Source organism: Thalia democratica, chromosome 2 (assembly GCF_965202585.1).
Source record: "Thalia democratica chromosome 2, ktThaDemo2.hap1.1, whole genome shotgun sequence".
NCBI lineage: Eukaryota > Metazoa > Chordata > Thaliacea > Salpida > Salpidae > Thalia > Thalia democratica.
Genome location: NC_139166.1, coordinates 56,119,473 through 56,136,752, shown reverse-complemented (window position 1 = coordinate 56,136,752; position 17,280 = coordinate 56,119,473).

The window sequence follows — 17,280 nt, the reverse complement described above, 5'->3', positions numbered from 1 at the left end:
CTTTAACTAACGGAATTATAATGTTAAAACTATAAAACTTCGAGTTATAACTTTCAGAAGTAGAGTTATCAGTAAACAATTGTTAATATTTGAATCATTGTGTGCATATCTAGACGAAAAATTCTCTTTTAATAAAAAATAGTTCAATTTATGCTGTAGATATTGCAAAACTAGTTTTGTAGTATCATACATTGTACCAAGCGTCTGCAGACTAAATTTCTATCATTCATTTATTATTGCACAAGAAACAAATATAACTGACTTATATATTATATATGTTAAATGAGTGATATGAAGCTTACTAACATTAAACTTGTTTATTCTTCCTGAGTGCGGTTTAATTTTTTTTTTCAATTTTTTATTAAAATTAATAAAAGTTGTGGTGGTCGTTCAATATAACTTTACAGATTAAATGTTTTTTTAATATTACTCAAGACTTCGGAATTAGATAAATATTATTTACATAGTATAACAAAGTGCTTTAAATACATCATTCTTCAACGTTAGGTACAAAATTAGTTCTTTTAAACTAAAAATACTAAATTTATATAGATTTTCTAAATCTCCCACACAAATTAGTCAATATATGTTAAGTTAGTTTTCCCTTTTGTTTTAATTTTATTCTTTTCAAAAACAGTTCACTCAAAAAAAAGAAAGGAGTATGTTTAAACTATTAACTAAATTTTCTTAATCGCCAGCAGGATGTAAATAAGTCATTTAAATTATCAAATTAATATCAAGTTACTTGAAAATTACTCATTACGCTTGAAACTTTTGTAGAATAAATTACCTATTACTTTACTCATAATTAAACTTATAGAAATATGATACAGTATAACGATATAAATTTCACTTAACCAGAAAATAATTTCATTGATGTACTTAAATCACAAAGTTTCTCGTTAGTCAGATTTTTGTAGTATAAAGTTTAATTTTACATATAAATTTTGTTAAATATTGTAGTTTTTTCATATCAGTCTTATTACAATCTAAAAATAAACATGTTTTATAACTTTGATGTTTTTTTAAATTACAAAAAATGAGTTTTAAAACATTAGTATTTTTTTAATAACCATTATATTAAGTAGTACAAGCATTAAAAAACTAGTAAAAAGTAAAAGCAAATACAATTTTGCTTTCTATCTATTTACTTAATGTACCTTAAGAACAAATTATCTAAAATTTAAAAAAGTATAAAATAACAGTACAAAAAATGTTGATGATTTAACTTGATTCAATTATTATGCTGACTTAAATCTTAAAAATGGAGTTTTTTTTTTGTCAAGTTAAGAATATATTTTAAACTATATTTAACGTTAGTATTTTAGTATGTTTATGGAAGCTTAGTATTAATATACTTCAACAAAAGTCAAAAGGATTTTTTATGGTGTATAACTTTTTTCAATATATAACACAAACTATACAATAATTTAGAGATTATGACTATTTTTCACAATACCAAGTTTGAAATAGTAGTTGTTTAAAAAGTCACCTATCCCTCTAGCTGACTATAACTGTACATATTAGCAGCATAATTTGATTATTTTACAACTACTTTTAATTTGTTTACAATAAATATTTAAAGTTTAATTTCTTTAAAACATTTAATTAACAGTTAAATGATTAAAAGTAATAAAAGAAATGATTTTTAAACAGTGTATATCAATTAATAAATAAGTTTCTTACCTTTTAAAAACTCAAACTAGTTATTTTTAAGCTCTGTAGAAGATAATCGCACATAAGGCGGTGAAATTGTACTTATTTAAAAAGGTAAACGATGTTTTTAAGTATTTGTTCTTATATATACTATAAGTTTATTTTCAGATGTGTTCTACATAGCTATTTTAATTTAGGAAATTGGATATTTCGCAATAGTTTTTGCTTATAAAAACATCCTAATCATAATTTTTACTTTTGTTATTGTATAAATAAATAAAAAATATTCTAACTTATTTGATTATAATTTTTTATAACTGCTTTTGAACTTAAGCTTATTGCCTGTCAATAAAAAAGTACCACAAACTATTTGTTCGTAAGTCAGTTAGATAAAATATGAATACCTGTGATTTTATACCGTTAAACATCAAATTTTGAATAAATACAATTACAGTTGTTTTTACAATATTATATTGACATTGTACTTGATCATATAGATTACGAGGATATATTGTATTATATCGTTTTTTTATACGTATACTTTTTGTATAAATTATTTAAGTTTTTCTTTTTGGTACTAGATGAAATTATAAGAAGTTTAGATACAATTTAGAGTTAGTTTTTTAAGTTTCCTTAATGTCGATTTTACTCATAAAATTAAAAGAATATAATGCTTTATCAGTTTCCAAACTTTCATTTTTTATACAGCTCAAAATTTATACTTCTCCTATCTCAAAACTCTAATAAATAAATGTTTAATACGTAGGTTATTTTGTGTAATCATCGGACTTTTAAAGTTTTTTAAGTACATCAAATTAATGTTAATATTTTTAGCAAGTGTTATTAAAATCATAACAGTTAAAATTAAATACGTTACATTTTCTAGATAATTAAATTGAGAAATTCTTAGTTAGTTAATGTAAAACTTTTAGTTTTGGATAGTTAGCTAGGATTAATGTACGCTTTTACAAAAGTTTAAAAAAAAACTACAGACTCTTACAAATTTAGTAAATGTATAACTATAATAGTTAACATAGTGTTTTGCAAATAATTTTATGTAAAATGATTTATCATATAGATCAAAGTTGAGAAAACTTTGTGTGGCATTTTGAGGATAGTATAAAACATTAGTTTCTTTTATTAAGTTTAATTTTTGTAATAAAATAATTAAACAATAAATACTTCAATAATTTCAATATTAAGTTAAGTATTAATAAAAATAAATTTGTCAGTTTTACCACCTTCACAAAAATTTTATTCAAAGATTTAAGAATTGGTAACTTAACCAGTAAAAGATTATCAAAAAAATGTGTAAGTTTGTTTACTATTTAATTATTTAAGTAAATCAAAAGTTTAAGCAACATAGTTTTCTTTAAAATAAAACAAAAGTCATTTTATTGCGTAAAAACAAAACTTCCGCTTTGGGCAGCAAGATTAACAACAGGAAGTAACAATAAAATTATGAAACTAAAACTGAAATTATGATGTTGAAAAATTATTTGTTAGTTAGATTGGGTTTTAATTCAAGCTATGGTTGAAAAAGTTTAAAAAAATTTAAACACGAGCATTATGATAAAAATACTTACCAAAAGATTAAAACCGTTAAAGTTAAAAAGTATGTCAGAATAGTTTTTATTCCTCTATATTAATAACAAATTTTACTTTAAAAACATATCATATACATATATATATATATATTGTGGTTAAATGAACTAAAACACTTTCCACTGAGCCCACTTGAATGGATTTTAAATAGTTTTTTTCAAACCGTACTTGTTAAAGATTAAAGAATTTAGCTTTATGAACTGTTATGGGAATCTGTTTTTTCAATGAATTATATATGTATTTGTATATATATGTACATATATATACATATATATATATAAAGGTTTATTTAAAGATGTGAAACTCAAAGGACTCGAATTTCGTGCCTATGCACTCATCAGCTTCAAAACAAGTTTAAAATAAAGCACAAAACAAAATCACAAATGAAAGTTAAAAATTTTTTGCATAAATAGATTATAACGTAATTTTTAAATTATCAAAAATCATGCAAAACGGCTTGTGCAAAAAATAATTTACCAATGGACAATAAACTGGCAAAAATTCATAAAACTTCAGTGAGTAACTATATATTAGGACAGATAATTGAAAGAGATAAAGATAAAATTAAGATACAAATTGAAATTTAGGTTATTTTAAGATGAAATTAAAACTTGTTAAACTTTAAAAGCGACATTTTTATATGTCTACAAGACGATACAAACTCGCTTCTTTAATTTAGGCATCTCTTGTCTTTCAGTGCATATACATATATGTCCTTTGAGTTTCGCATCTTTAAATAAACTTTTTATTAATAAAGCTCTCAAGGTGGGCTCAGTGTGAAAAAATTTAATTTATTAAGTTAAATAACTTAATTTTATATATATACATATATATATATACCATAAAGTTATTATTTATTTTCATGGTTGTATATATATCTCTTTAAAAAATAAAAAAATGTTGCATAAATATGTTTAAACTTTCATATTTTAAAAGACTCTGTACCCGCTATTAGTACAATAAATTCAAAATTAAAGTCAAATAGATTCTAAGAATTGACTTCTCTTTAAACTATAAATTCAACTTTTTATTTATTTATTTAAGAACTTCAGATACAAAACTATTAGCAGCAATATATGCTGCATCTGATATATTGTTTTAGTTGTTTTCATAGTGATAACTATTAAATTTCATTACAAACTAGCATGACAAACTTTTAAAATGCACTTTGACAAAAAAAGTTATTCTATTGGTAAAAAATATACTTAAAGACTTTGAGAATAAAAATAGAATGCTTTAAATTAAACAGCTGTTAATAAATAAGTTACATATATTTTTGATGGTAGTATCGTTATGATTTAAATTAAGTTAAGATTTCGATCATAAGTTATTTAAAAAAAAAATCCAAATAGTACCGTTGTAATATATAGTTTTTAATAAATTCCACTTGCTTTCTTGAGTAAAAAAATATTATATATAAAAAATGGTTAAAACTAACTTGAGGTTTTAACTGTTTTTAGTTTATTTTTCATAAAGAACTGCAAACTAGTTAGTTTCAAATTGTACCGTCTAGAATTAACAGTAACATAGTAATTAATTATGATGAAAACAATTTTTTGAATATTTTTTTTTAGTTAAATAAAAATATAAAAATGAGCTAATAACACGATAAAGTTGAAAGAGTCATGTACAGTCTAATTGAAGATATTTTTAATATAAAAAATGTCATAGGCTTATTGAACAAGCTTTACTAAACATTTGTATAACGATTCATAAATACTTCTTATTTGTGTTTTTTTAAGTCAAACCGTTTTTCGATCACTCTTAAGTCGTATTAGTTTGCATAAACACCGATTATAATAACTTTATAATTTAAATTAAAAAATAAAATAGTTGTTTCGAATTTTCTATACACATTTCACTGAAACAATTAGTTTTTTTTTTTCAAGTCAGTTATAACAACTTTTAGAAAATAACTAAGCTTTATTACTATTTTAAACTCTGTTTAATCTTTTTGTATATATAGTAAGACTGATATGAATACTTGTTGCACTATGCATTTAAAAACTACAAAACTAAAATAATTGTTTAGTCTTATACTCTTTTTATACATAAACTCATTGATACTGTTTTTATACAAACATATTAAAAAGTATTGTAGTGCAACAAAAATTTAGACATTTCACAACTACTTGAGTGCTGAATAATCTGAAAGATTTGTTTTTACAAACCTAAAGATAGATACAAGAATATTCTATTAATGATTAGTGAAATAAATATATATTTACTAAAACTCTATCTTATCATTTCTACTCTAGCTGTTTTAATATATAACTTACAGTGTTGTAGCAACCACATAATAAAGTTTTTCAAACACACTAATATTGAGATAGGGACTTTATTTTTTATATTAACAGTTTTCTTTCATTATACTATAACGGATAGTATAAAACGTAAGTAACGTTTTAAAATCTCTGCATTAATGAATTTTAAGTGTCTTAAAATAATTTTAGTATTAGATAATTTACTGCTTTAATTAAATTTAATAAAGTTTCCAAAAAATACCTAAGTTATTAAATACACAAAAGTAATAAAAAAAAACGAGTAATGAAATTTAAATTTATTAAATGCATATAAGCTTTTTTTTAATCTAGAACACATCTACGAAGAACTCTTGAAATAAGCTAGATTATTACACATGATGCTTTTAATTTATTATTATTTAAGTTTCTCATTGCTAAAAACTCTAAGTTATCATATTTTACAAGCACACTAGTGCATAGTAACTTTATAAACACTACTTAGCACACAAAACATGTTAAGGAGTATTTTAGTGGCGGGAGCTGTTTGTATTTTTGTTTACTGTTTGTGATTACACTGTTTGTTTGTGATGTTCACCGTAAAAAGCAGAAACTTTTTTTCTAAATATTTATTTTCTACAGGCTTGTAATAAGTTATTAGCAATTATCTGTAAGTATTCAGTTAATAAAGGAGTTGTTGTGAAAAAATATTTAATTAGATTTATGTATTACTATATACAACAAGCATTAAGTAAAAATTTGAAAAAGAAAAATTATAGAACTAAATAACTCTTTTTTCTTATTAACTATGGACCCTGAGCTATCCACAAAAAACTACTACGACCCGTTTCAAGAAGTGTACGACAGTCAATTAACAAATCAGTCGTTTACTTCCATGCTCAGCGATGCGTGTCAAAACTATGACGTCACAGAAGATTGTTACGTCATGTGCCCAGAAAATATTTTTGCGGTGAGCCCACCACAGAGTTTTCAGAATAACAATGCTCAATTTAACCGGGACTTTGACGAGCTAAACACTAATCAGGTTTTCGTTTTTGTTAAGTTGTACATAATTTTATTTTGTAATTTTTTTATAATGTTGTTTATACACAAATTAAAATTCGACCAAGATTTGTTTAAATAATAATCATATAATAAAAAATAATTTACAGCTTTAAATTCGTAAAGTTTAAACTGTAATGTTTAAAAGTTTAAGTAAAATGTTCCGAAGAAATTGAAATAGATGTCTACTCAATCATATTAAAGATTAATAAAGACATAATTTTTAGGGAAACGGTTTTAGATCTGACAATGAAGAAAGTACTTATCACTTGATGCAGCCAAAACAACGACAGCTCGCAACAGATAAACCACAACAAATTTTAAACTACGATCAGGTTGATCAAAAAGCTTCACAGAAGGTATAATGTTTACTTGCATTACTTATATTGAGATAATGTTTTTGTTTATCTAAGTTCACTCGTTTAACAAAATATTGTAAAGTTTTTTAATTAAAATTAATGATTTCACTTATTTTTAGAGTTAAGTGAGTACCTTATTGGGCATTTTTTTTAATTATTAACTCTACAAAATTACAGCTACATATGCAAACCGATGGCGGAAAAGACACAAACACTCATAATTCGAATCAAAATCTGTATGCATACACTCACCAAAACCAGCGTCAGTATGCAGATCAAAACCAAGGTCCAGGTCAAAAGAAGTTTTATATGCAGCTGCAACATAATCAACAACAGTTTCCAGTGCAAAACAACGTATTGAACGCATACGGTAAGTGTATGATGAGCTTTAAATTTAAACTGTCTTTTATTAAAACAATATTTAATAAAACAGCTCTAATATTGCCAAATCAAAGTGACATCTGTGCAAGCGAAGACAAAAATAAAAAGGTAGTAGTTCAATAAAAATAAAGTTTATAGTTTTAGTTACGTATTAATATGAAGTTGTAACATTATAATTTTAAATTTTATAGCTGTTGAAAACTACTCAACCGGTTTCAAAAGCTGACAAAAATGTTGACTGTATTCTATCTGAATCAGAAAACAAAAAAGTCAGAAAGTAAGTAGACCTGCCATTACTTATTTTAAATTTGAGTAGTTTTATTTTTCTCTTTTCTATCAGGGGTCGTGTAAAGTTCACACGCTACCAAATGGAGACGCTCCAATTTTACTTCAATCAAAATCAGTTTTTGAAATATGAGGTGAAGAAAAATATTTCAATGACAACTGGTCTTACTGAAGATGAAGTCTATGTAAGTGTAGTATTAATTATGAAGTAAATTAAATACGTCTTGTATACTTTTTAAACGTGCTGTAAACTGATATATTCCTAAAATACTCATTTAAAATTATACTTGTTATATTTTAAATTTTAAACTTAAATTTAAACTAACAGAACTGGTTCCAGAACACTCGTGCCAAGTTTTACAGAGAGTCAAGAGGTTTCACAGCCAGGAGGTACTATAAAAATCGTGAACCAGGTTAGTACAGTATTTTGTTTACATAGTGTGTATGAACTTTAATTATAAACAAGCACTAGTTGTGAGTAAAACAGTTTTCTACAATGTGGTCCTAACAAAATAAATTCAATATATTTCTGCAAATATAACAGGTCAACATTTGAAAAATGGGAGTAAAGTGACCATCGTAAATGTAAGACATTTATTTGTTATTATAAACTCTAACATTAATTGCTTAAGTTGTGCTTGAAAACGATGAAAATATAAAAAATTTAGAGTGGTTTTGTAAGACTAAAATATGTGTATAAACTTAATCGTATACAAATACTCCATAGTGATAAAAAAGTATTTTACAAAACCAATACTTAGTAGAACTAAAAACTATTACTTATTTTGTTTTATAAATCACTGAACTTAGGTTTTTTTAGTTTGATTAATTTTATCAAACTGAGTATTATTTTAGTCAAAACATGGAAATTCTACTGCAAACTCACAAAATCAAAAAGAAAATAAAGAAATACAATACCCCGACAATACGTCAGCAAAGCAAAGAAAGTTAGTAAGATAAGTTGTTACAATATGCAGTTTTCTTAATTGCAACGTATAAGCTACACGAAATTTGTTATAAATTAGAGAAAACTTTAATTCTAAAATATCTTAATATAATTTATACATACCGACAAAGCTTTATTTTACACTTATAGAGTTGTTTTTAAGCGAAACCTCGTAATACAAAAAAAAAGTTAAATGATAGTATTTGTGTAAACTTTAGTTTGAAGTTTAATAAGAACAGATAACATTTTCTCACGGTTACGTATTTATACTGCAAAAAAGACAAACGTTTTCAATTCAAATAAACTCATAGCAAGCAAAAGAGTCTTTATATCATAAACAACTACTTTAAATCGCCACAGGAAAAGAATAACTCTCGATTTCGACCAGAGCAATACTTTGGAGAGTTATTACAGGGATGTGACATGGTTCCCTGCTATTGACCAAATAGAACATTTGTCACAAGCAAGTGGAATGACTTACGACGAATTGAAGGTAAATAGTTGGTTTGAAACTAATTGGTAATTTTTGGTTCAGTAAGTATTTAATTCGAACACAAATGTTCTACCTTCTGCTGCAAAATTACATTTGTTTATTTATCAGGTAATGAACAAACTAAATAACTAATTATGAAATAAAACAATTGTTATAGCTGTACTTAATATTAAAAAAATTATAATTTACTATACTAAATAACAAAATATCTAATTTAAACATTCTAAATTCTAAGCTTATTATTTGCTAAAAATAATCATAGCAAAGCAAATTGCTGAATTATTTGTAAATAACTATTTGCGACAATAAAGAAAAGTATTGCGCGAATTTTTTTTACGTAAAAAACAAAGTTTGTACAACTAAGTTAAAGTTTAGTGTTTTTATAACATTTGATGAATTACTTGATTTTGCTTAAATCAAAAACTTTTAAAGTTATAAAATAAAAAAGTTTACTTATATAACCAACTAATCATATTAATTTTCAGACGTGGTTTCAGAACCGTAGACGCAGGGATAGGAAGGTGGGAATTGAGATCAGCAAAGATGCAGACAGAAGAAGAATGGATCAAATGAATGCATCAATGTATAAACAGAGAATTGATACTTAGCTGCATTTTTTAACAAAAAATTTAATTTTGAATTCGTGAAAGAGACTTGGTAACAAAAGTTTTTAAATTTTTGATCAAAATTTTTTTCATAATTTTTCGAGAAAATATTTTTACAAACATTTCACAATGGAGCTAAACTAGTTTTAGATGTCTATTTATACCTTCTAATTTATTTTCTAGTACAACTTTCATTTTAAGTAACTAGTCGTTAGCAAAATTTTAAAATGATATTTGTTTTGTCGGTTTTTATTTATTTAATGTAGAAAATTAAAAGCCATATTTGCATACTAATTTGTTTTTATACTACTTGTTTTGACTGCTTATTCACAGATATATCATACAAGTACATTTCAGTTTTATATCAAATTTGAAACTAGTTAGAACAATTAAAAAAAATTCGTGTAATGAGCTAATAAAAATGTTAATGATGATAAAAACAGATTTACTTATTTTATTAAGTTATTATTTATTGAAGAATCACAAAAATATAATATCAATACATAGTACTGATAGATTATGTTAAAAATATTTAACTGATAATATGAAATCCATTTATGAAGAACTTTTTTAAATTCTACAAGTTGTAAGGAATGTATTTTTAATTTAGCACTTTTTGTATAACATAAATAATATATTTATTCTTTCAAAAATTTATTTTGCAAACTAAGTTTCGGTCAAAGCTAACTAAGTTTCGGTTATAACATAAATAATGGTTGTAGTTTAGCAACAGCAGATGGGACGTATTTAAATGTATAAATTAGCAAAACTACGATGAAAAATCGAGGTCTTGTATTTAACTGCTTGTGGGTTTAAGTACATTTTGAATTATAGGAACCGTTTGATGATTTTCTTTAAAGTAGTTATTGAAAACTTAAAAACATTATACTAGCAAATTGTTAAGTTATTTAAAGACTTTATACCAGGATTAAGTTTTTTTAAACCCCCACCTTGCAGGAACTAAGGAAAATATTCACCTCCCTTTTTTGATATCGCCACTCTATAATTAAATTAATTATCAACTTTTCTTTTTCGGCATATTAAGTTAGTACCCGATGATAGCCAAAATGTCTTCCAATGGTAAAAAATCACCAACATTATGAAATACTGCTTTACAAAGTTAAATTAAGTAATGTCACATTTCTACTTATTACTTTTTGTTAGTGTTTATCGTACAAAAGTATAAAGTACCCAGATTTTTTTTACATATTTGTAATAAATGTATAAGATAACTCTTCTATAGAAACATTTTGTATTTATTATCAAAAAAGCATGAACGTTTTAAACTAACTAATTTTACGCAACTTAATTGAAATTTGTTTTGTATTATATACATTCGTTCTTCTGTGTTTTATCTAAAAAATCTGTTAACATTCAAAAGCATAAAAACAAGTCCTAAAACTAAATATGTAACTTACAAGGTTTTTAAACTGAAAATATTTAACATTTTTGTTGGTAGTATTTACTGTTAAAACTTAACATACAGTTATACAAAAACAAATTTTTGTAAATTTTTTGATTGCTTTATAACGATTTACAAATTATTTTGTGTTGTTCTAGTTTCAGTGCATAACTATTGTTTATTTAACCATACAAAACAATAAAAATATTTGGTCCTAAGACCTTGTGCGTTGAAAAACCTTCCGGTTATCGAATCGCACACCAAAACTATCAATGCTTTAAGTAAAATGTTTAGATTGGTGCTAGTTTTTAGCGTATGCTTATTGCTTACTTTTTTAACTGAAAAAATTATAACTACTTCTGTGTATTAACCGAATGGTTAATTTACTTACATAGTAATAAGAAAGAATACAAAAGCTATATAAAACTACGATGGACTACTTTGAAGTAAAATGAAAATAGTTTTAATGTAAAAGCTTCACGACTACATTTGTTAGTTATTATTAATAGAGCATTAAGTTATAGATCTGTTGAACTATCAATTTTAAAAAGGATCATAGTTTTATAATCCGTTTAGCGGTGAAACTTGTTAATTTTCTAAATTTTTAAATAAAAATCTTTTGTATCTTTTTAACTAACATAAAAATTTTAAAAATTGATTGATTTTAATAGCTATATTAAGAAGTTTAAAGTGAAAAGCAATGGTTGCTACGACGATAGTGTTAAAGTGATAAAGATTTAGTGAAATTTAATTACACATTGATATCTGATAACACAAATATAAAATTTAGAAGTTAGAGACTAAAGCTTCTCATGTAGCTTTTTTTTGTCTTAAGTTTATTTAGAAGTCTAAGAAACTTTATTCTGAATTTCTTATTCATTAATTGTTTAGTTAAATAATATATCAAAAAATGTCAGAAACTATGGCTTAATATATTTTAAAGCTTAAAAGTCATAAGTGATCTTAGAACTAGACTAAACTTAAAATAAAATTATTATGATCTTAATAAAAAACCGTGTTTAGTTCTGAAAATTAAAACAGTTAAAAAGCTTTACAGTTATTTAAAACTAGAAAACCTTAAATATAATTGTTTCAAATTTTAGCTTGTCTACAATTTTGCTCACTATTATACTGAAAACATAATCAGCTTAATACCAGTTGAGTTGTTAGTTAAAAAACATTTAATCTTAAGTTCAAGAAATATATAATATAATTATTTTATAACAATTTTCATGAATACTTTTTTAAGAAGTACATCAAATTTAACAAGGAATTTGTTCAAGTTTGTTATTTAAGTTACCAGGTTTTGTGATAAATATGACCAACAAAGTACGAGTGGAGTTGTTCATGAGATACGTGGTGTTTGGATTCGTGGATGACAGGTTTGAGAAAAGGCTGAACCTGCTTCCCAGCCTGACAATAAAAAACCTGAGAAGTCACCTAATTCCTGAACTGATCAGGAGAGTGAACGTTGAAGCTGATGACGTCATAATCAGGATCATTCTTCCGAACGCGACGATGACGGCTGTCGGAGATCACCGACCCGTCGGTAACTTGGTGACGTTGTCCGATATTAAGAGATTGTTGATGAGAAATTTTTCTTTTGTGAAAGATGACAAGACTTTGAGGTTGAGATTTTCAGTTACTATTGACAAAAATTAGAACTATTACAGAAATGTTTGGTGTCTTGAAATCTATGTTTTGTTTTCTATATTTGGTTCAATTATTTAGTTTGTATTGTTTCTTCGAACAATTAATTTTAGTTGCAGATGTTTGTATTTTGTGTTCTTTCAAGTACATAGTAATGTTGATTAGTATTCTTACTGTTATTACTATTTTGTTCTAATTAAATGTTGCAAGTTAAAAATTATATACATCAGTATGCTTAAATTGAAAACTTAAACAAGAAGTTATACAAATGACATTAACTTTATTTGATAAATTGAAAAATAATCAATTTGATTAGGTATAGACTACAATGGTTTTTTTAACTAAAGAAGCAGTCTTTAGCTTTGTAAAATCAATCTAAAATATACTTTCAATTTTTTTGGCTAACTGTATAGACTAAATGTTAAAACTTAACAGACAGTTAAAAATCTAAATTTTTCTACTATTTAGAAAGACATATCTTTTTTTATTAATTTCATTTTAGTATTATCAGGATCACACAGGAAACAGGAAACTGGTCTAGACACGCTTCTGATGCTAATTGTAGAAGAATCGCTGAAAAAAATCCGATAGGTCGTTAAACAGTTTAAATTTTACTTTTTCATATGATACTTAATTTATACATTTTCAACGTTTACTTACCTATGTCGTTATTTCACTTTCATATATACCAATAGGAAATTATCATGGAGCAGAGGTTTGTTAGTTGGTGGGATTATTTATTTTAAATTAGTTAATTAACGATAAGGAAATCGACAAATCTAGTTTTGGCTTTTATCGTGATGACGGTTTACTCATATTTAGAAAACGATCACTAAGAATTTTAAACTAACTAGAAACATATAAGGCAATCAACTCAGAAACATAATTAGAAAGTAATAATTAATTTAAATACACAAACGGTGAACTTTTAAGATATAATAATGGACCTGGAAAAAGATGAGTATCTACCATTTAGGAAAGTGAATGCTAAGAACATCTATACGAACTAAAATTCTAATCATCCATACCTAATAAAGAAAATTCTATCAATGATCCAGAAAAGATTATCATCTATTTCTAAAACCAAAAAAATATTTGATAAGATAAAAATTCCTTATGAAAAAACTGTAAAAAATAGTGATTTTAAAACAACACTATCATATGTTCAAGATAATTCTATCGGAAGAACTAGGAGAAAATTAATGAAAAAGAAGGGTTTTTTATTACAATCCTTTTTTTATTAATCGTATAAAAACGAGTATAGGGACAAAACTTTTAAAGCTAGTATCCAGACATTCCCAAGATCGGGCTTTTATGGTTCTTTATTTAATAGAAATACAATAAAGATTTCATACTCCTGCATGTCTAACTTAGAAAAAGAATTTGCAAATCACAATCAGAAAAGACTTAAAAACTCAAATGAAACAACTGAAAAAAACATTAAGTCTCGTAATTGTAGATCAAAAGCTAATTGTCCAATTAACGGAGAATGTCTTACTAAAGGAATAAAGCAACAGTTATGCACACTAAAAAGGAAAATATTCACGTTGTATCAACTGAAAGACAATTTAAAATAAAATTTTTGAACATACGCAATCCTTTATAAACGCAAAAAAAAAGACATTACAACTAGATTCATTCACAAAATCAAAAATGACTACGTTCGTTGGAAAAAAAGTACTAAAATGGGAGATTATTCATTGTAGTAACCAAAATAAGCCAAGTAAAATTTGTACCTCTGTGATTTGAAGAGACTTTAAATTGTAGTTGCAGACAACAACAAACTTTTAAATTTGAGATCAGAGTTGGTGGGAAAATGCAAACATTTCACAAAATTTAATTTGAAGTCTTAATTGACTAAATTTAAGTTTAATTTACCTGCCATTGTTTTCATTATGTAATTTTATATTTTCTTTTAATTTTTGTTTTTTGTTATTGTTGTATTTTTTGTTACTGATAATTAACTTTGCTGAAAATTACTTAAAATTACTTAAACAACTAATTACCTTTTGATCTAATTGTTAGCTAAAACTATATAAAATGTTTATCCATTGCTACTTGTTAGTTTATTTGCTTGTGATCATCGCGTAAGCGAGAAACAATTGTAATTCAATAAACTCGATAGAACTTTTGTTTAAACTATATTTTATAAATATTAAACAAAAAAATAAAATTTAGCGAAAGACAGAACTAAAAACATACATTATATGGTTAAACTATTTTGGAATTAGAGAACTGCATAATTATTTGTATACATAACTTCCGTAAACATAAGTAATGCTAATATATAAATATATGCTTAAGTAAGGATTATTTTCAAAACATTTTGTACAATGCAGCTAATGTAATTTTTGTATAAAAACAGTTAACAGTTATGAGCACATTAACATTTTTTTGTAGAATTATGTCTAGTCACTTAAAAGAATAATAATTAATTAATGTAGTGTTAGTTTATCTATGAAACAAGATAAGGTTTAATAAATTCAACGAATTGACGTAGAAACTTTAATACTTTTATCTAACTAGAATTTTCAAAAAACTTATTAGTTTATACAAAGCTAACTATAGATTTAAATGACTTATTTGTTTTGTCTTGAGATTGTATAAACAATTAACGTTAGAAAGTTTAACTACCACATAATTTATACTATATTTGATTTAACGAATATTTATTCAATTAAATGTTTTTTAGAGAATTTAACTTGTAAGTTTACTTATATAGACTATTTTTGTTTTAAGCATGGACATTTTATTTTTATTTTTAGATGATATGCGAAAGACAAAATATATGCATTTCTTACCAAAAATATTTTTTTAGCAAAATTAAAATTAACTAAACATTAAAACAAAGTAAAATTAAGCCGCAAACACGAACAGTTTAAAAGATTGTTCTAATAGTTTAAAACTTTTTCAAACTTTCCAAAATGCATAAATTAACAAGTTCAGCGTTTTTTCAAACTCAGCTTACTGTACAATAAAATCTATCTATTATTACTACGTCATAATTATTATAAAATAATTTCAAATTCTAAACTTCTGTATAGCACTGTAATAAACATTAGCTTACTGAGAAGTATATGGGACTTATATCTCATATACGAAATGTTCGTCTAAACCAGGGGTCGGCAAACTGCGGCCGTCGAACTGTAAATCTGCGGCTTAAATCTGTGTTTTATATGAAGAAGACATCTCTAACGTATTAAACCAATGGAAATATAATAAAGAACTGAAGAAAGATGAGAAAGGAATATTTACTTGTGGTGAATGCATAAGTAATAAAAAGGTTATACCTACAACTGATTATACTACACCAACTCATACTACAACTGATGTTTGTAATGAGCATTTAAAACACCTGAATGCTACTACTAACAAGTATAGCAATTCTATAAAAAAAAAGCACTACTGCATATAATGGTTATACTTCAAATGATAAAAATATAACTGTTACTTTAACTAGTAATGGTGCAAACAGTGAAAACTCTATTGTATATGAAATGCGTTACCAAATTTGTAATGTTGTTACAATCCCTACTGTCTCTGGTTATCTTGATAATATAAATAAAACTAGTTTAATATGTTTAATATGTAGTTACATAACTAGTTTATTATGGAATTAATAGTAACTATAATGCTTATGATAAAATGAACACTACAAATAGTGATACTAACATAACTAACATCACTTTTTTAAATGACAAAGCAGTTATTACAAGCTATATTAAAGATCAATGAAATGCTATTAACAGCGACTTATTAATACGTTTTTAGCTGATAGTGGTTTACATACTTCTTTTTCTACTAAAGGTAGTATATTTCATACTTCTTCTATTAAAAAAGTCGGGTAGCTGTCAAATTTGCACGAGGAGACAAAATTGCACGAGAGCTAAAACTGCACAAATATTTTTTTGCACGAGGGGATAAAATTGCACAAAGATAAATTTGCACGGTGGTTCACTTTTGCACGGCAGATAATTTTGCACGGAGACATTTTTCACGGGTTGATTCATTTTAAGTTGTTTTGTTAATATCTTTTTTGACTATCACTGTTACCCCTAGCCCTTACCCTCGGTCGGTTTTTTTTTTTGTAATAATTATTTTTTTACTTTCATTGTTACCCCTAAGCTTTACCCTCGGTCAGTTTTTTTTTTTTTTCGTTTTTTATTAATTTATCTTTTAGTTATTCGTTTTTCTGTTTATTTCTTTTTTTTTTGTTTATTTTTTGTAAAATTGTAACTCGTGCAAAAATGTCTTCGTGCAATTTTGTCCCCTCTTGCAAATTTTTCATTGTGCAGAAGTATCTTCGTGCATTTTTGACTCGTTCTCACTTATGCACCTACGACTTATCCTACCAGAACAAAGTTAATTCTTCTTCTACGGATAAGATTAAACCAGTTACCAATACTTCTAACAGAAGTTATGCAAACAATGCTAATTCTCTAATACTGTAATTAGTACAATGTCTACTGGTGTGAACGTATCTACTAATGCTTCTAATGAAAACAAGGTAAATGCTTCAACTCTAAATGGATTAGATTTAGTCCACGTTATTTATGTCAGTAATGATATGATAGCTAGTAATTACTCTGAAAATAG